At 49.9% G+C, this 6,543-nt stretch overlaps 1 pseudogene; it reads left to right on the forward strand.

Moving 5' to 3' along the window:
* The first annotated feature begins 569 nt into the window (after positions 1–569).
* Positions 570–3,448, forward strand: LOC134735927 (uncharacterized; annotated as a pseudogene).
* Positions 3,449–6,543: the final 3,095 nt, after the last annotated feature.

Raw genomic sequence — 6,543 nt, forward strand, 5'->3', positions numbered from 1 at the left:
ATCTCGAACTCCTGACCTCAGTTGATCCGCCCACCTTGGCCTCCCAAAGTGCTGAGATTACAGGCATGAGCCACTGCACCCAGCCTGCTTTTTTTTTTTTAAAGACAGGGGCTGGCTCTGTCACCCAGGCTGGAGCGCAGCAGTGAGATCATAGCCTTGAACTCCTGAAGTCAATGGATCCTCCCACCTCAGATTCCCAAGAAGCTGGCACTACAAGCATGCACCACCATACCCAGCTAATATTTTTAAAATTTTTTTTGTAGGCTGAGTACGGTGGTAGAGACAAGGGTTTCACTATATTGCCCAGACTGGTCTTGAACTCCTGGCCTCCAGCGATCCTCCTGCCTGGGCCTCTCAAAGTGCTTACAGGTGTAAGCCACCGCATCAGGCCCAAGAAGGCCGTGATCTCTGAAGGAGGTCAGGTGTCACCTTCTCAGAGCAGCCTCCCTAACCATTGGGTCCAAAGTCTTCTCCCCACGGTCAACTTCATGGGGTCTGCGCTCAGAAGGGCATCATGCTTGGCTGAACACTCTGCTGTCAGCATCTTGCATTTCTTTTTTTTTTTCTTTTTTTGGGTTTTTTTTTTTTTTTTTTTTGAGACGGAGTCTCGCTCTGTCGCTCAGGCTGGAGTGCAGTGGCACGATTTCGGCTCACTGCAAGCTCCGCCTCCTGGGTTCACGCCATTCTCCTGCCTCAGCCTCCCGAGTAGCTGGGACTACAGGTGCCAGCCACCACGCCCGGCTAATTTTTTGTATTTTTAGTAGAGACGGGGTTTCACCGTGTTAGCCAGGATGGTCTCAATCTCCTGATCTCGTGATCCGCCCTCCTCGGCCTCCCAAAGTGCTGGGATTATAGACGTGAGCCACCGCATCCGGCCGCATCTTGCATTTCTTAATAAGTTTGAGCAAGGAGTCCTTATTTTCTTTTTTTCTTTCTTTTTTTTTTTTTTTGAGATGGAGTCTCATTCTGTCACCCAGGCTGGAGTGCAGTGGCACAGTATCAGCTCACCGCAACCTCCGACTCCTGAGTTCAGGCGATTCTCCTGCCTCAGCCTCCCAAGTAGCTGGGACTACGGCGCCCGCCACCAAGCCTGGCCAATTTTTTGTATTTTTAGTAGAGACGGGTTTCACCATGTTGGCCAGGCTGGTCTCGAACTCCTGAGCTCAGGCAATCCACCCACCTCGGCCTCCCAAAGTGCTGGGATTATAGGTGTGAGCCACCACGCCCGGCTTGGAGTCCTTATTTTCATTTCGCACTGGGCCTAACTAATTATATAGCAGGCCCTACCCCAACTTGCTAGGCTCCCCCTCAACTAGAGAGGTAGGAACTGGGAGGACCAGATGGAAGGTGGTTTCACCCAAGCTTCTGGGGAGTGATGGGGGTGAGGCGGGGAATGGCATCTTGAAGTCTGTCTCCAGGTTGCCTTCCATCTCGCCCTCTTCATTTTCTTCTCCACAAGCATCTAGGGCACTCTTTTCCAGGGTGAATCAGGTCGCCACCCTCCCCAGCTTAAAGCCCCCATCACTTAGAATGAAATTCAAATCACAGGCAGGGCCTACAAGGCCCCTGTGATCTGGTCCCACCCACCCCAACCTCAACTTCTCCCACCTTTTTTTTCTTTGCTGTACACCAAGGACAGTAGTTTCAGTTTTGATGCCTCAAAGCTCCTTCCTGCCTCAGGGACCTTGGTGTTTTCTAGAACATCCTTCCTGCAGCTCTACAGGTCTCTGCTCCAAGGGGTCACCCATGAACATCTCATCTGGCCTCCACCTGCAGTCTCTCCCTAATTCTACTATCTTGTTATTCCCTTACAACTCCTATAACAATTTTGCATTTCTTATTTTAATTTTTTTTGAGATGGAGTCTAGCACTGTCGCCCAGTGCTAGACAGTTGATCGTGCAATGGTGCGATCGTGGCTCATTGCAACCTGTGCCTCCCAGGTTCAAGCGATTCTCATGCCTCGGCCTCCCCAGTAGCTGAGATTACAGATGCGTGTCACCACGCCCGGCTAATTTTTGTATTTTTAGCAGAGTTGGGGTTTCATCAAGTTGGCCAGGCTGGTCTCGAACTCCTGACATCAGGTGATCTGCCTGCTTCAGCCACCCAAAGTGCTACAGGTGTGAGCCACTGTACCCAGCCAATTTTTTTATTATTTTATTTTATTTTTAGAGAATAGTCTTGCTCTGTCATCCATGCTAGAGTGCAATGGCACAATTTTGGCTCACTGCAACTTCTGCCTCCTGGATTCAAGCTATTCTCCTGCCTCCCAGTAGCTGGGATTACAGACACTCACCACCAGTCCCGTCTAATTTTTTGTATTATTAGTAGAGATAGGGTTTTGCCATGTTGGCCATGGTTGGTCTCGAACTCCTGACCTCAAGTGATCCACCTGTCTCGGCCTTCCAAAGTGCTGGGATTACAGGCCTGGGCCACCACGCCCAGCCTATTTTATTTGTGTATTGTTTGCTTGTTTGTTGTCTGTCTTTCTCCCTGTACTGTGAGCTCCATGAGGCAGGACCTCCTTTGCTGAATCTCAGAGGTAGAGCCTCGAGGGCCCTGTGGGTAGCATGAAGACACAAATGGCCAATCGGCAGTAGACAGGTTGATGCAAAGCCTAGACCCAGTGCTGGAGGCGGCGATACCCTGGGGCGGAGCACAGCTTCTTCCAATCCCAGTTTCTGCATATGCGAAAAGGGCATAATAAAATTACTTCTCAGAGTCGGAAGGACAATTACATAAGGGTCCCAGCACAGTGTTTCAAATGTAGTTGGAACGAGATAATTACTGGACTTGCCTGATTAACTCTTCTCAGAGGACCAGCTCCTCAAAATCTTCTCCCCAGTCCCCCAAATGCCACACTTATTTCTTTTATGTTCCCTATACAAATATTCCAGAGGTATACAGGTCTTTTGGTGAAGCTGTGGAATTTTCCACTGGGGGTCAGATACTGAGGACAATGGTGAAATTCCCCAGCTTCAGTGATCATTCCTGGGGTTTATGTGGAGCTAGTCAACTCACCTCCAGCAACGTTTCTGAAAATGAACTCACTGCTTCTGCTCCTCCTCCCTCGATAAGCTCTCTGCCTTGGTGAAAGATATGGAGATTTCTAGCACCCTCACTCCCACCCACTTCACATCCTCCTCCAATTTACCTACCCACTCATTCATTCACTTACTCATTCATTCAATAGCTAACCTTTGTTTTTTGTTATTTATTTATTTATTTTGAGATGGAGTTTCGCTCTTTCGCCGAGGGTGGAGTGCAGTGGCACGATCTCAGCTCACTGCAACCTCTGCTCCTGGGTTCAAGCGATTCTCCTGCCTCAGCCTCCCGAGTAGCTGGGATTACAGGCCTGTGCCACCACGCCTGGCTAATTTTTGTATTTTTAGTAGAGATGGGGTTTCGTCATGTTGGCCAGGCTGGTCTCGAACTCCTGACCTCAGGTGATCCACCCTCTTCAGCCTCCCAAACTGCTAGGATTATAGGTGTGAGCCACCGCGCCCAGCCAACATTTGTTTAACATCTTTTGCGTGACAGCCCAGGGCTGGAATCATAGCCAGCTTGTTTTGAAGTCCTGTGAATTAGGTGTCAATGATGATAATAATATCCACAGTAACATCGGACATTTATTGAGCATTTCCTCCACCGAGAGATATGTGAATATAGTCTGGAGGTTGACACATTCTTTCTGTAAAGGAACAGATAGAAATATTTTAGGGGCCAGGCACGGTGGCTCATGCCTGGAATACGAACACTTTGGCAGGCCAAGGTGGGAGGATGGCTTGAGCCCAGGAGTTCAGCTTTGGCAACATGGCAAGACATTGTCTCTACAGAAACATTAGGCTAGGCCGGACGCGGTGGCTCACGCCTGTAATCCCAGTACTTTGGGAGGCCAAGGTGGGTAGATCACGAGGTCAGGAGATCGAGACCATTCTGGCTAACTAAATTCCGGTCTCTACTAAAAAATACAAAAAATTAGCCGGGCATGGTGGCAGGTGCCTGTAGTCCCAGCTACTTGGGAGGCTGAGGCAGGAGAATGGCATGAACCCGGGAGGCAGAGCTTGCAGTGAGCCGAAATCATACCACTCCACTCCAGCCTGGGCGACAGAGCGAGACTCCGTCTCAAAAAAAAAGAAAAGGAAAAAAAAGAAAAACTAGGCCAGTCTCAGTGACTCACACCTGTAATCCTAGCACTTTGGGAGGCCAGGGTGGACAGATCACTTGAGGTCAGGAGTTTCAGAACAGCCTGGTCAACATGGCAAGACCCATCTCTATTAAAACTACAAAAATTAGCCTGGCATGGTGGTGTGCACCTGTAATCCCAGCTACTTGGGTGGCGAGGCAGGAGAATCAGGCTTAAACCTGGGAGGAGGAGGAGGAGGTTCTAGTGAGCCGAGATGGCACCACTGCATTCCAGCCTGGGCAACAGAGTGAGAATCTGCCTCAAAAAAATAAAAATAAAAAATTAGGCCAGGCACGGTGGCTCACACCTGTAATCCCAGCACTTTGGGAGGCCGAGGCAGGCAGATCACCTGAGGTCAGGAGTTTGCAACTAGCCTGGCCAACATGGTGAAACCCCATCTCTACTAAAAATACAAAAATTAGCCAGACGTAGTGGCGGGTGCCTATAGTCCCAGCTACTCACGAGGCTGAGGCAGAAGAATCCTTTGAACCTGGGAGGCAGAGGTTGCAGCGAGCTGAGATCGTGCCACTGCACTGCAGCCTGGGCAACAGAGCGAGACTCCATCTAAAAAATAAAAAAAATAAAAATTAGCCAGGCATGGTAGTGTGCCTGTAGTCCCACTACATGGGAGGCTGAGGCAGGAGAACCGCTTAAGCCCAGGAGGTTGAGACTGCAGAACCATGTTTGTGCCACTGCACTCTAGCCTGAGTGTGGAGTGACACCCTGTCGAAAAGAAAGAAAGAAAGAGAGAGAGAGAGAGAGAAAGAAAGAAAAAGAAAGAAAGAAAGAGACAGAAAGACACAGAAAGAGAGAAAGGAGAAAAAGAAAGAAGGAGAGGAAGGAAGGAAGGAAGGAAGGAAGAAAGGAAGGAAGGAAGGAAGGAATTATCCCATGGGGTAAATGATTAGATACAAGCAAAGTGGTTTGGACAGCGTCTGGTCCTACGTGACCAATTCCATAAACCCGTTGGTTTTTTTTTTTGGAGACAGAGTCTCACTCTGTAGCCTGGGCTGGATCCAGGCTGGCGTGCAGTGGCATGATCTTGGCTCACTGCTACCTCCGCCTCTCGGGTTCAAGTGATTCTCCTGCCACAGCCTCCCAAGTAGCTGGGATCACAGGTGCGCACCACCGCGCCCAGCTAATTTTTGTATTTTTGGTAGAGACAGGGTTTCGCCATGTTGGCCAGGCTGGTCTTGAACTCCTGACCTTGTGATCCACCCACCTCGGCCTCCTAAAGTGCTGGGATTACAGGCGTGAGCCACCGCGCCCGGGCACACAAACCTGTTTCTTATCTGACCCAATCCCCAGCCCGGTCACCGACCCCCCAACACTTCCTCAGTGTCTTCTGGTTCGTCATGGCAAAATCTCCTTTATCCTCACTTTTTTTGGGAATGTTCTTGCCCTAATTGGCCCTTGGTTCTCCCGTGGGGACACTGCTTCTCCCCCAGTTCTCTCCAGGGGCTGTTTCCCTCTGTCACCCTGGTGCAATGACTGGAGTCGGGCTAAGTGAGTTTCTTGCCTCTTGAGGCCTCAATTATCCATTCTTCCTTCTCAAAGCGTTCAGCTGAGACTCAGAAGCTCAGACTCACCTGTTCTTGTCTATGCCCCCTCCTCATTGCCTCTTCTGCAGACCCGAGAGCCTGCTCCTCAGTTCCTAAAGACACTGTCACCCGACTGTCTTGCTCACCTACAATACTTCTTGACATTTTCAGTATTTGGTAAGATGACCCTGATACCTCAGCTGCTCGGCTCCTGGTCCTCCTCTCCACGAGGTTCCTGTCATCCACCTCACCTGAGCAGGTGCTCCACACCCTCATCCTTTCCAGCCACGACGTCGGCTCCACCATCTCAATTTCAAGCATCTTTTCCTCCGACTATCCCCTAAAATCTTTCTGGCTCTGTCCCTTTGGGACCCCAAGTCCAACAATCTCTTGATTTTCCCCAACCTCCATGCTCACAAACCTGTTTTACTCCTCTTCGCTTCTTCCGGCTCTGCCTCTCTTACCAGGCTTTGAGTCTAGGGTCCACCACTGTAATCCCCCACGTTCAGCCTCAGTGCCCCTGTTCTTTTATTCTCTGTTGTACTTGCTTGGCTAAACCTCATTCCTTTTCAATCCAACTCTTAGTCCATTCTGCACTTGGACAGGTCCCACTGAAAATGTCTGAGGGAAACAAAAATGCACTACCACAGCTAACTGGTTTCCCTTCAAATGTATTACCATAGCCAGGTGCCGTGCCTCATGCCTGTCATCCCAGGACTTTGGCAAGAGGACCACTTGAGGCCAGGAGTTCAAGACCAGCCTGAGCAACATAGCGAGACCCTGTCTCTACAAAAAATAAAAAAATTAGCCAGGTGTGG

This window comes from Symphalangus syndactylus, chromosome 24, assembly GCF_028878055.3.
Source record: "Symphalangus syndactylus isolate Jambi chromosome 24, NHGRI_mSymSyn1-v2.1_pri, whole genome shotgun sequence".
Lineage (NCBI taxonomy): Eukaryota > Metazoa > Chordata > Mammalia > Primates > Hylobatidae > Symphalangus > Symphalangus syndactylus.